Here is a 12,751-nt window from a genome sequence, read left to right as displayed (position 1 = left end):
CTGACGGTGGTGACTTGGGGCTCTATGACACTGACGGTGGTGACCTGGGGCTCTATGACACTGACGGTGTTGACCTGGGGCTCTATGACACTGACGGTGGTGACCTGGGGCTCTATGACACTGACGGTGGTGACCTCGGGCTCTATGACACTGACGGTGGTGACCTGGGCTCTATGACACTGACGGTGGTGACCTGGGGCTCTATGACACTGACGGTGGTGACCTGGGGCTCTATGACACTGACGGTGGTGACCTGGGGCTCTATGACACTGACGGTGGTGACCTGGGGCTCTATGACACTGACGGTGGTGACCTCGGGCTCTATGACACTGACGGTGGTGACCTCGGGCTCTATGACACTGATGGTGGTGACCTGGGGCTCTATGACACTGACGATGGTGACCTGGGGCTCTATGACACTGACGGTGGTGACCTGGGGCTCTATGCCACTGACGGTGGTGACCTCGGGCTCTATGACACTGACGGTGGTGACCTCGGGCTCTATGACACTGATGGTGGTGACCTGGGGCTCTATGACTCTGACGATGGTGACCTGGGGCTCTATGACACTGACGGTGGTGACCTCGGGCTCTATGACACTGATGGTGGTGACCTGGGGCTCTATGACACTGACGGTGGTGACCTGGGGCTCTATGACACTGACGGTGGTGACCTGGTGCTCTATGACACTGACGGTGGTGACCTCGGGCTCTATGACACTGATGGTGGTGACCTGGGGCTCTATGACACTGACGGTGGTGACCTGGGGCTTTATGACACTGACGGTGGTGACCTGGGGCTCTTTTTACACTGATGGTGGTGACCTGGGGCTCTATGACACTGACGGTGGTGACCTCGGGCTCTATGACACTGACGGTGGTGACCTCGGGCTCTATGACACTGACGGTGGCGACCTGGGGCTCTATGCCACTGACGGTGGCGACCTGGGGCTCTATGACACTGACGGTGGTTACCTGGGGCTCTATGACACTGACGGTGGTGACCTGGGGCTCTATGACACTGATGGTGGTGACCTGGGGCTCTATGACACTGACGGTGGTGACCTCGGGCTCTATGACACTGACGGTGGTGACCTCGGGCTCTATGACACTGACGGTGGTGACCTGGGGCTCTATGACACTGATGGTGGTGACCTGGGGCTCTACAACACTGACGGTGGTGACCTCGGGCTCTACGACACTGACGGTGGTGACCTCGGGCTCTATGACACTGACGGTGGTGACCTGGGGCTCTATGACACTGATGGTGGTGTCCTCGGGCTCTATGATACTGATGGTGGTGACCTCGGGCTCTACGACACTGACGGTGGTGACCTCGGGCTCTACGACACTGACGGTGGTGACCTCGGGCTCTATGATACTGACGGTGGTGACTTGGGGCTCTATGACACTGATGGTGGTGACCTCGGGCTCTATGACACTGACGGTGGTGACCTCGGGCTCTACGACACTGACGGTGGTGACCTCGGGCTCTATGACACTGACAGTGGTGACCTCGGGCTCTATGACACTGACGGTGGTGACCTCGGGCTCTACGACACTGACGGTGGTGACCTCGGGCTCTATGACACTGACGGTGGTGACCTCGGGCTCTACGACACTGACGGTGGTGACTTGGGGCTCTATGACACTGATGGTGGTGACCTCGGGCTCTATGACACTGACGGTGGTGACCTCGGGCTCTACGACACTGATGGTGGTGACCTCGGGCTGTATGACACTGACGGTGGTGACCTCGGGCTCTATGACACTGACGGTGGTGTGAAGGTTCCTAAGCAATAGGTGATTTGCCTGAACTGATCTCTAAATCTAAATTTCTATCTGGTGATTCTGACACAAGGACAATAAGAACATTTTGATATTCATCTGTGCCAAGATTTTGAGAGAATGACTTGTGGTGTATGTTGCTGTTATAGATTCAGCTATTGGGAACAAGCTCCAAGTAGCACGGGCTATGGTGAGCCCGTAGTTTGTGGTGTTGATGAGCTCCGAAGATGTACCGTTCATGTAGCATCATCACTCCCCATATCAGGTAACAGTTGTCACAAAGACATGTAAAAGTTTGACCTTTCTACCATGCATTCTTGTGATTAGTTTCATTTGATAATGTTGCTTTATCGGAGCTGCAGTGTAGGTGTAGCAACAGGGCTTAGCTGTAGCAACAGGGCTTAGCTGTAGCAACAGGGCTTAGCTGTAGCAACAGGGCTACACCATCTCTCTCTCTTAACACTATCCTGCATTATTACTTGATATCCTCGTGGCAAGATAGCATTTCCTGTAACACTTGATAGTTTCGTTTCTTTCATTACAACAATGAGCAGCTGTTCTTGTGACACTTTCTAGTAACTATGCTCCTTTATTTGGAACTCCATTTACATTCGTGTACTTAAGAAGTCTTAATGCTTGTTAATGCTTCTCCTAGAGGGTGGGTGGAGGTTCCTGTTGGTCAGTTGTGATAGAGGGAAGAGGTGTTGGATACTATAGTCACTCGTGTCTGCTCCTATGGAGTAAGTAGCCTCTATAGCTTGGTTTAACAGTATTTTCCTGCCCTGAGCTCTGGTGTTTGACATTATTTACCAGTTTTTCAACAGTTTCTTCGCTTCCTTTCTCTCGCCTATGTTGACATGTCCAGAATATATATTTCACTTGATTATCATTCTCAAAGATCACTTTCACTGGTCGGTTCCGTTCAGTTTGGAACTTACAAACCTGCAGTAATGTTCAACTTCCCTGCTTGTCTCACTAGCCCATATTTTGGTGAGAATTTCATTCATTTTCAATCTCTGGTTCCCGTCTGTTCTCCTTTGCCTAGTGGCATGTTAAGGGTGCTTAGAAGTAAGATCACAAAATACATGGCATCACAGCATCTCCATAACCCCGGACAACATGGTTTCAGAACAGGGCGCTCTTGCCTGTCACAGTTGCTGGACCACTATGACATGACATTATATGCCATGGAAGACAAACAAAACGCTGATGTAATTTACACAGATTTTGCAAAAGCCTTCGACAAATGTGACCATGGTGTTATTGCACATAAAATGTGTGAAAAAGGAATTACCGGAAAAATAGGCAGATGGATCTACAATTCCTGACCAACAGAACCCAATGTGTAATAGTTAACAAATATAAAATCCGGACCATCAACTGTGAAGAGCTCAGTCCCCCAGGGTACTGTGCTTGCTCCAGTACAGTCCCCCAGGGTACTGTGCTTGCTCCAGTACAGTCCCCCAGGGTACTGTGCTTGCTCCAGTACAGTCCCCCAGGGTACTGTGCTTGCTCCAGTACAGTCCCCCAGGGTACTGTGCTTGCTCCAGTACAGTCCCCCAGGGTACTGTGCTTGCTCCAGTACAGTCCCCCAGGGTACTGTGCTTGCTCCAGTACTTTTTCTCATCCTCATATCGGACATAGACAAGGACACTATCTATAGCACTGTATCATCCTTTGCAGATGACACTAGGATCTTTATGAGAGTAGGCAACATAGAGGACACATGCAGATGATGAGTCAAAATAACGTGGCTGAAAAATGTTGACCAGACCACACACTAGAAAGTGAAGAGATGACCACGTTTCAGTCCGTACTGGACCATTATCAAGTCCATTGTGGTCCAGGACGGACCGAAACGTCGTCGTCTCTTCAATTTCCAGTGTGTGGTCTGGTTAGCATAGAGAACACAGCAAACCTCGAAACAGATGTAAATCAGGTCGTTAATGGGTCACATAAAATAATATGGTATTTAAAGTAGATAAGTTCCAGCGAGGTGCAAAACGCAGTCAAGTCATAACAGAACGAGGCAGCAGGGGGGGGGGGGTGGAGGCAGCAGCCGGGGGGGGTAGTGGTGGTGGTGGAGGCAGCAGGGGAGTAAAAGGTGGCAAGATGGGAGTGAGGGAGGAGGTCGGGGCGTGGAGCAGCAGCAGCAGCAGTGTGCAGGCTGCAGGAGGCGCGGCAGCAGCAGCAGCGGGAGGTCTGCAGTACCACACACACACACACACACACCGCACCAGACCTGCACCACCACCACACTCACGCTCCTCCTCGCCTGCCACACACCGAACATTACTCTCATCAACTTGTTTCTGTGTGTTGTGCATTTGTGCCGCGAGAACACCTGCCACTCAGACACCTGTCCTGGCGGAGTGGAGTTGGAGGTTCGACACTGAAGGTGCGGGACAGGTGACATCCCATCAACCCTCGCGTCTTTGGTAGTGGCCCTACGGGTGTCCGGCCTCTGCTGGTGCCAGTGCCACTGCTCCTGCTTCTGGTAGTACTTCTGCTGCTTCCTCAACCGGCATCACGTAAGTCAAGCGGGTGTTTTGCACGCTTGTAGTAGTTAGCATTACGCGTGTTTGGACCCGTTGGTGTGAGAGGAAGTTGTCTAGTGGCCGCGTCACCAGTGCCGCTGTTGGCAGTAGTGGCGGATGTTGCTCTTGTAGCCTCCCTCACGGGGAGCTGACATCCGGGGCACCCCGTGACGTCAGGAGAGGCGGGACACCCGGCCAGCACGTGACGTCAGGGGGGTGCAACATCCGGACGTCAGGGAGATGATGACATCCGTGTATAAGATGACGTCCGGGAGAGTGAGCCTCCGCATGTCATGGTTCAGCTAGGGGGCGCCGCGGGGGTCTGGCACGGTTCCTGGAAGTCATGTTGAAAGTTCTTATTGTTGAGAGTCACTGTGAGGTCTCTTGAGTGTTGTGTTGTGCTTGTATTACTGCTGGTGTCTCTCTTGTTACTAGTGGTGGTGTGTTGCTCATGCAAGTGGCATTGTGTTGTGTGCAACATTGTATTCCTGGTGGTATGGTGGGGCATTGTGTTGCTGGTGTGGGTGTGGTGGTGGTGGTGGCGGTGCTGACCATAAACATACTCACCTCTGGAGATGATAACGAGGGACAATGTTGACTCAAGCATTCTTGACAAATTTATGACAACAATTAAGTTAATTGGGGTCCTTCCCTTGGTCGTAATTATGCGTGACACCTCGTCTAGGAGGTGGCACTCAAGGGCACTTGCTCTAAATTGCCACCGCTCTAAATATTACAAAATACAAAAAATGTGTATTAGAAATGTAACGTAACTGTATACATGTATGGTAGGGATGGGGTTCATATTTGTAGTCTTCGTGGTGCAGTGGTAACGCACTCGCCCCGCGCTTCGCCAGCGATTTGGCCTGGGTTCGTATCCTGGCCGGGGAGGATTGACTAGGTGCCAGTCCCTAACTGTACGCCTCTGTTCACCCAGCAGTAAATGGGTGCTTAGTTGTTAAATGATTTGGCGGGTCGTATTCCGGGGAAGACTAAGGACCTGCCTGAAACGCTGTGTGTCCTAGTGGCTTTACAAGAATGTAAGAACTCTTGTGTATATAAATACAAAATATATACATGACAGGTGTACGCATTAGGGAGGGTTGAGGGGATTTACATTAGTCTTCGCAAGATGTAAAACTTATTAGTCATTGTACCAGTGTAAAGGTGTACAGCAGTCTAAATCACAGTTATAACTTTGGCCTAAAGTCATAACATTCGGTGATGTATGGGTGAAGGTGTTGTATATTGGTGTTACTGGAGTGTGAGGGGAGTCGAGCGTGGCTGGCAAGGACACTCCAGTCACCAGGAGGGAGCCCACTGTTCCGGCCTTCATTAAACTACTTGACGATGCCCAGAACATCACTTGGAACAACGACGGGACTCGAACCAGCAATCAAGTCACTCCCAGCCGCGCACTTTACCCCTGTACGACCCCTTGGTATAAGTTATACAACCTGGGCTTCTACTCAACCTCCCGCTCCTGTGCCAGGTGAGTCCACTACGGGCTCGCCATAGCCCGTGCTACTTGCAACTTTTTCTTCCCAGTAGCTGAATCTTAAACAACAACAACAACAGCTTCCACTGTTGGGGGGGGGGAGGCTGTAAACCAAGCTTGGGCCATTAGAGGGGGAGAAACAGTGGGTAACGAGATGAAACTAAGCATTGGGTGGACAGAGGTATAAGAGAGAGAGAGAGAGAAAACCGTTCACTGAACCTTGCTCTAAATATATATATATAACGTGAGTAGTAGGAGCATTATAGATATGATGGTTGGGTTAAAATAGATGCACAATGGAATCACAATAGTATGAAGTATATATATATGAGGACTATCTTTAAGGGCAATGTGATGGGGTTGAGATGACTGGTGGTGGTGAGGTGGGTGATGCGTGCGTGTGGGGTGGTTATCTTGAGATGATTCTGGTGGTTATCTTCAGATGATTCTTGAGGTTATCTTGAGATGATTTCGGGGCTTTTTTAGTGTCCCCGCGGCCCGGTCCTCGACCAGGCCTCCACCTCCAGGAAGCAGCCCGTGACAGCTGACTAACACCCAGGTACCTATTTTACTGCTAGGTAACAAGGGGATAGGGTGAAAGAAACTCTGCCCATTGTTTCTCGCCGGCGCCTGGGATCGAACCCAGGACCACAGGATCACAAGTCCAGCGTGCTGTCCGCTCGGTCGACCGGTGACGTCGGACCACAAGAAAATTTACTCTGTATTGCTCCAGAAGATTTTCTCAATTAGTCTAGCCAGGATTAGTTCACCACCGGCAGTTTATCATTAAACTACCGCCCAATTAGTTTACTATCATTAAACTACCACCCAATTAGTTTACTATCATTAAACTACCGCCCAATTAGTTTACTATCATTAAACTACCACCCAATTAGTTTACTAACATTAAACTACCACCCAATTAGTTTACTAACATTAAACTACCACCCAATTTGTTTACTAACATTAAACTACCACCCAATTAGTTTACTAACATTAAACTACCACCCAATTTGTTTACTAACATTAAACTACCACCCAATTAGTTTACTAACATTAAACTACCACCCAATTTGTTTACTAACATTAAACTACCACCCAATTAGTTTACTATCATTAAACTACCGCCCAATTAGTTGAATGTATAATACGGAGAACATCTTTGAAGGGATAATCACACACGCTGTGCATACTCCTGAAAAAGCTAACTATAAGAGATTCAACATTGTTCTACGTAAGGACGGTCGGGCTTGTATTTGCGGTTTTAAACATATATATATTTGCAGGTGTTGACAGCGGTCAAGATTACCATATTATATATACCTGAGTTTATACCTTTGATATTTGTCCCACACGAGAGATTGGAAAGGAAAGTTGGGACACGAGGCGTTGGAACCTATTAGAGGGGATCAGGTCGTGGTTATTACACAGGTAACGAGCAGTGTAAGTTTAGACAGATGGGTGACTTAAGTCTGTATATCTCACCCCTCACAGTGACTCACTGTCTTCTGTTGCTTAGGTACTCCCTTATCTAATGGAGTACCTTCCTTTTCACTCCTGTCTGCATCTCCAGTTTTTTGGACTAGCCTCTTGTGTGGTACTGTCAAACGCTTTCCTGGCAATCCAAAAATATGCAGTCTTGCCTGAAAGTGTGTGCTCATCTAGTTGTGCTTGCAGGGGTTGAGCTTTGGCTCTTTGGTCCCGCCTCTCAACTGTCAATCAACTGGTGTACAGATTCTGAAGCCTATTGAGCTCTATCAAATCTACATTTGAAACCGTGTGTGGAGTCAGCCTCCACCACATCACTGTCTAATGCATTCCATATGTTAACTACTCTGACACTTAAAAAAATTCTTTTTGATGTCACTGTGGCTCATTTGGGAGCAAAGGTTCCACCTGTGTCCCCTCGTCATGTCCCACCCGTGCTGAATAGTTTGTCTTTGTCCACCCTGTCAATTCCCCTGAGATTTTTGTAGGTGGTTATCATGTCTCCCCTTACTCTTTTGTCTTCCAGGTACAGAAGAGTAAGGGTTTAGCTCCAGTAGCTTTTCCTCGTAGCTCATACCTCTCAGTTCTGGGACTAGTCTGGTGGCTTCGTCTGAATTTTCTCTAACTTTCTCTTGTGTTTAACTAGGTATGGACTCCAGGCTGGAGCTGCATACTCCATGACTGGTCTGACATAAGTGGTATACAAGGTCCTGAACGATTCCTATCACAAGTTTCTAAAGACAGTTCTTATGTTGGCCAACCTAGCATATGCCGCTGATGATATCCTTTTGATGTGAGCCTCTGGGAACAGGTTCAGTGTGATATCAGCCCCCTGATCTCTTTTTCTATATGAAAGGATTTCAAATTTTCTTGCAGGATTTCACATCCCAGATGGTACCTTGTGTTCAGCCTTCTGCTCCATTCGCTTAATTTCATTACTTTACACTTTCCTGAGTTAAACTTCAGTAGCCATTTTCTAGACCATTCCTCCAGTTTGTCCAAGTGGTCCTGTAGTCTCTGTCTTCATCTGTCGTGATTCTTCTCATAATTTTTACACCATGAGCAATCAGCCGGTCGGCCGAGCGGACAGCACGCTGGACTTGTGATCCTGTGGTCCTGGGTTCGATCCTAGGCGCTGGCGAGAAACATTGGGCAGAGTTTCTTTCACCCTATGCCCCTGTTACCTAGCAGTAAAATAGGTACCTGGGTGTTAGCCAGCTGTCACGGGCTGCTTCCTGGGGGTGGAGGCCTGGTCGAGGACCGGGCCGCGGGGACACTAAAGCCCCGAAATCATCTCAAGATAACCTCAAGATAACCCTCTGGAAGAGTGGTGGATGGGTACTCACCTATTTGTGCTTGCGGGGGTTGAGCTCTGGCTCGTGTGTGTTAGATAAATATATGTAATAGATATAATAGAGGAAACATAGGTATTAGACAATCGACGGTTAGAAAGGCGGGGTCCAGGAGCTAACAGCTCGATCCCAGAGGCATAAATGGTATATAAATACAAATAGTAAATACATTTAGCGCTGTCTTAGTTTTATATCTTAATGACTGTTGACTAAAGACTAAATGACTTAATGACTAAAGACTGTTGAACATCTGAACACACACACTACGTGTATTTGAACACTTTAAGACACCTGTATATCCCCACAGCTTTCCTTTGGATATACTCATATTAACACCTTTAAAGTGGATAGAATTTAGATGCTATAGATCTGATTCTTTTTTTAGAATTTAGATGCTATAGATCTGATTTTTTTTTTTAGAATTTAGATGCTATAGATCTGATTCTTTTTTTTAGAATTTAGATGCTATAGATCTGATTCTTTTTTAGAATTCAGATGCTATAGATCTGATTCTTTTTTTTAGAATTCAGATGCTATAGATCTGATTCTTTTCTTATAATTGAAACCAAGTTGGCAGCCTTCCATTGGTTACTATAACTCATCTGAAATAGTCATTTGGATTCTTAGAATGTTGTTCAGTAGGTGGTGTTGGGTCAATTGTTCCACCCGTGATTGTCAGGGGCCCCAGTCCTCTCCAGAGATATTGTTCCACCCGTGATTGTCAGGGGCCCCAGTCCTCTCCAGAGATATTGTTCCACCCGTGATTGTCAGGGGCCCCAGTCCTCTCCAGAGATATTGTTCCACCCGTGATTGTCAGGGGCCCCAGTCCTCTCCAGAGATATTGTTCCACCCGTGATTGTCAGGGGCCCCAGTCCTCTCCAGAGATATTGTTCCACCCGTGATTGTCAGGGGCCCCAGTCCTCTCCAGAGATATTGTTCCACCCGTGATTGTCAGGGGCCCCAGTCCTCTCCAGAGATATTGTTCCACCCGTGATTGTCAGGGGCCCCAGTCCTCTCCAGAGATATTGTTCCACCCGTGATTGTCAGGGGCCCCAGTCCTCTCCAGAGATATTGTTCCACCCGTGATTGTCAGGGGCCCCAGTCCTCTCCAGAGATATTGTTCCACCCGTGATTGTCAGGGGCCCCAGTCCTCTCCAGAGATATTGTTCCACCCGTGATTGTCAGGGGCCCCAGTCCTCTCCAGAGATATTGTTCCACCCGTGATTGTCAGGGGCCCCAGTCCTCTCCAGAGATATTGTTCCACCCGTGATTGTCAGGGGCCCCAGTCCTCTCCAGAGATATTGTTCCATGTAATTGGACAATTCCTCGAGGCTAGAGTTAAATTCTTCGGGCCGGCCTCAGCCCCTAATCTCTCACTGCGTTCCTTATTGCTTTTCTTTCTTGTGAATGCGTGAAAAATAGGTAAGTCTCGCGCTCTTCTTAACTGTATTAATTTTCCGCTGATAAACTACATCAAAATCTCACGTGATATTTATGTCACGTTACTGTGAAGCTGCTCATGTCACGTTACTGTGAAGCTGGTCATGTCACGGTACTGTGAAGCTGGTCATGTCACGTTACTGTGAAGCTGGTCATGTCACGTTACTGTGAAGCTGGTCATGTCACGTTACTGTGAAGCTGGTCATGTCACGTTACTGTGAAGCTGGTCATGTCACGGTACTGTGAAGCTGGTCATGTCACGTTACTGTGAAGCTGGTCATGTCACGTTACTGTGAAGCTGGTCATGTCACGGTACTGTGAAGCTGGTCATGTCACGGGACTGTGAAGCTGGTCATGTCACGTTACTGTGAAGCTGGTCATGTCACGTTACTGTGAAGCCGCTCATGTCACGGGACTGTGAAGCTGCTTATGTTACGGGACTGTGAAGCTGCTTATGTTACGGGACTGTGAAGCTGCTTATGTTACGGGACTGTGAAGCTGCTTATGTCACGGGACTGTGAAGCTGGTCATGTCACGTTACTGTGAAGCCGCTCATGTCACGGGACTGTGAAGCTGCTTATGTTACGGGACTGTGAAGCTGCTTATGTTACGGGACTGTGAAGCTGCTTATGTTACGGGACTGTGAAGCTGCTTATGTCACGGGACTGTGAAGCTGCTTATGTCACGGGACTGTGAAGCTGCTTATGTTACGGGACTGTGAAGCTGCTTATGTTACGGGACTGTGAAGCTGCTTATGTCACGGGACTGTGAAGCTGCTTATGTCACGGGACTGTGAAGCTGGTCATGTCACGTTACTGTGAAGCCGCTCATGTCACGGGACTGTGAAACTGCTTATGTTACGGGACTGTGAAGCTGCTTATGTTACGGGACTGTGAAGCTGCTTATGTCACGGGACTGTGAAGCTGCTTATGTCACGGGACTGTGAAGCTGCTTATGTTACGGGACTGTGAAGCTGCTTATGTTACGGGACTGTGAAGCTGCTTATGTCACGGGACTGTGAAGCTGCTCATGTTACGGGACTGTGAAGCTGCTTATGTCACGGGACTGTGAAGCTGCTTATGTTACGGGACTGTGAAGCTGCTAATGTTACGGGACTGTGAAGCTACTTATGTTACGGGACTGTGAAGCTGCTTATGTTACGGGACTGTGAAGCTGCTTATGTTACGGGACTGTGAAGCTGCTTATGTTACGGGACTGTGAAGCTACTTATGTTACGGGACTGTGAAGCTGCTTATGTTACGGGACTGTGAAGCTGCTTATGTCACGGGACTGTGAAGCTGCTTATGTTACGGGACTGTGAAGCTGCTTATGTCACGGTACTGTGAAGCTAGTCATGTCACGGGACTGTGAAGCTGCTCATGTCACGGTACTGTGAAGCTGTTCATGTCACGTTACTGTGAAGCTGTTCATGTCACGTTACTGTGAAGCTGTTCATGTTACGGTACTGTGAAGCTGTTCATGTTACGGTACTGTGAAGCTGTTCATGTTACGGTACTGTGAAGCTGCTCATGTCACGGTACTGTGAAGCTGTTCATGTTACGGTACTGTGAAGCTGCTCATGTCACGGGACTGTGAAGCTGCTCATGTCACGTTACTGTGAAGCTGCTCATGTCACGGTACTGTGAAGCTGTTCATGTCACGGTACTGTGAAGCTGCTCATGTCACGGTACTGTGAAGCTGCTCATGTCACGGTACTGTGAAGCTGTTCATGTTACGTTACTGTGAAGCTGCTTATGTCACGGTACTGTGAAGCTGCTCATGTCACGTTACTGTGAAGCTGCTTATGTCACGGTACTGTGAAGCTGCTCATGTCACGGTACTGTGAAGCTGCTCATGTCACGTTACTGTGAAGCTGCTTATGTCACGGTACTGTGAAGCTGCTCATGTCACGTTACTGTGAAGCTGCTTATGTCACGGTACTGTGAAGCTGCTCATGTCACGTTACTGTGAAGCTGCTTATGTCACGGTACTGTGAAGCTGCTCATGTCACGTTACTGTGAAGCTGCTTATGTCACGGTACTGTGAAGCTGCTCATGTCACGTTACTGTGAAGCTGCTTATGTCACGGTACTGTGAAGCTGCTTATGTCACGTTACTGTGAAGCTGCTTATGTCACGGTACTGTGAAGCTGCTCATGTCACGTTACTGTGAAGCTGCTTATGTCACGGTACTGTGAAGCTGCTCATGTCACGTTACTGTGAAGCTGCTCATGTCACGGTACTGTGAAGCGCCCATCCCAGTCTGACCTTGTCGAACTAAAATCATATATATATATATATATATATATATATATATATATATATATATATATATATATATATATATATATATATATATATATATATAATATATATATATATATATATATATTATATATATATATATATATATATATATATATATATATAATATATATATATATATATATATATATATATATATATATATATATATATATATATATATATATATATATATATATATATATATATATATATGCAAACAAGCCTGAATGGTCCCCAGGACCATTCAGGACCATTCTGGGGTGTGAGTTTTCAGTTATATATATATATATATATATATATATATATATATATATATATATATATATATATATATATATATATAT

The 12,751-nt window shown here is 47.4% G+C and overlaps 1 protein-coding gene across 5 annotated transcripts in view; it reads left to right on the top strand.

Moving 5' to 3' along the window:
* The window catches only part of LOC123774185 (diacylglycerol kinase delta), a 252,562-nt gene that overhangs the window by 26,258 nt on the left and 213,553 nt on the right, over nt 1-12,751 (top strand). The window contains exon 1 of one of the 5 annotated variants that reach the window (XM_045768363.2): nt 3,889-4,318. The exons of the other annotated variants lie outside the window; for them this stretch is intronic. The gene's annotated coding sequence lies outside the window, so the exon portion shown is untranslated. Of the gene's footprint in view, nt 1-3,888; nt 4,319-12,751 lie in introns of those variants that run through there. 5 annotated transcript variants of the gene reach the window in all.

This window comes from Procambarus clarkii, chromosome 10, assembly GCF_040958095.1.
Source record: "Procambarus clarkii isolate CNS0578487 chromosome 10, FALCON_Pclarkii_2.0, whole genome shotgun sequence".
Classification (NCBI taxonomy): domain Eukaryota; kingdom Metazoa; phylum Arthropoda; class Malacostraca; order Decapoda; family Cambaridae; genus Procambarus; species Procambarus clarkii.
This window is presented reverse-complemented; position numbering and strand designations above follow the sequence as displayed.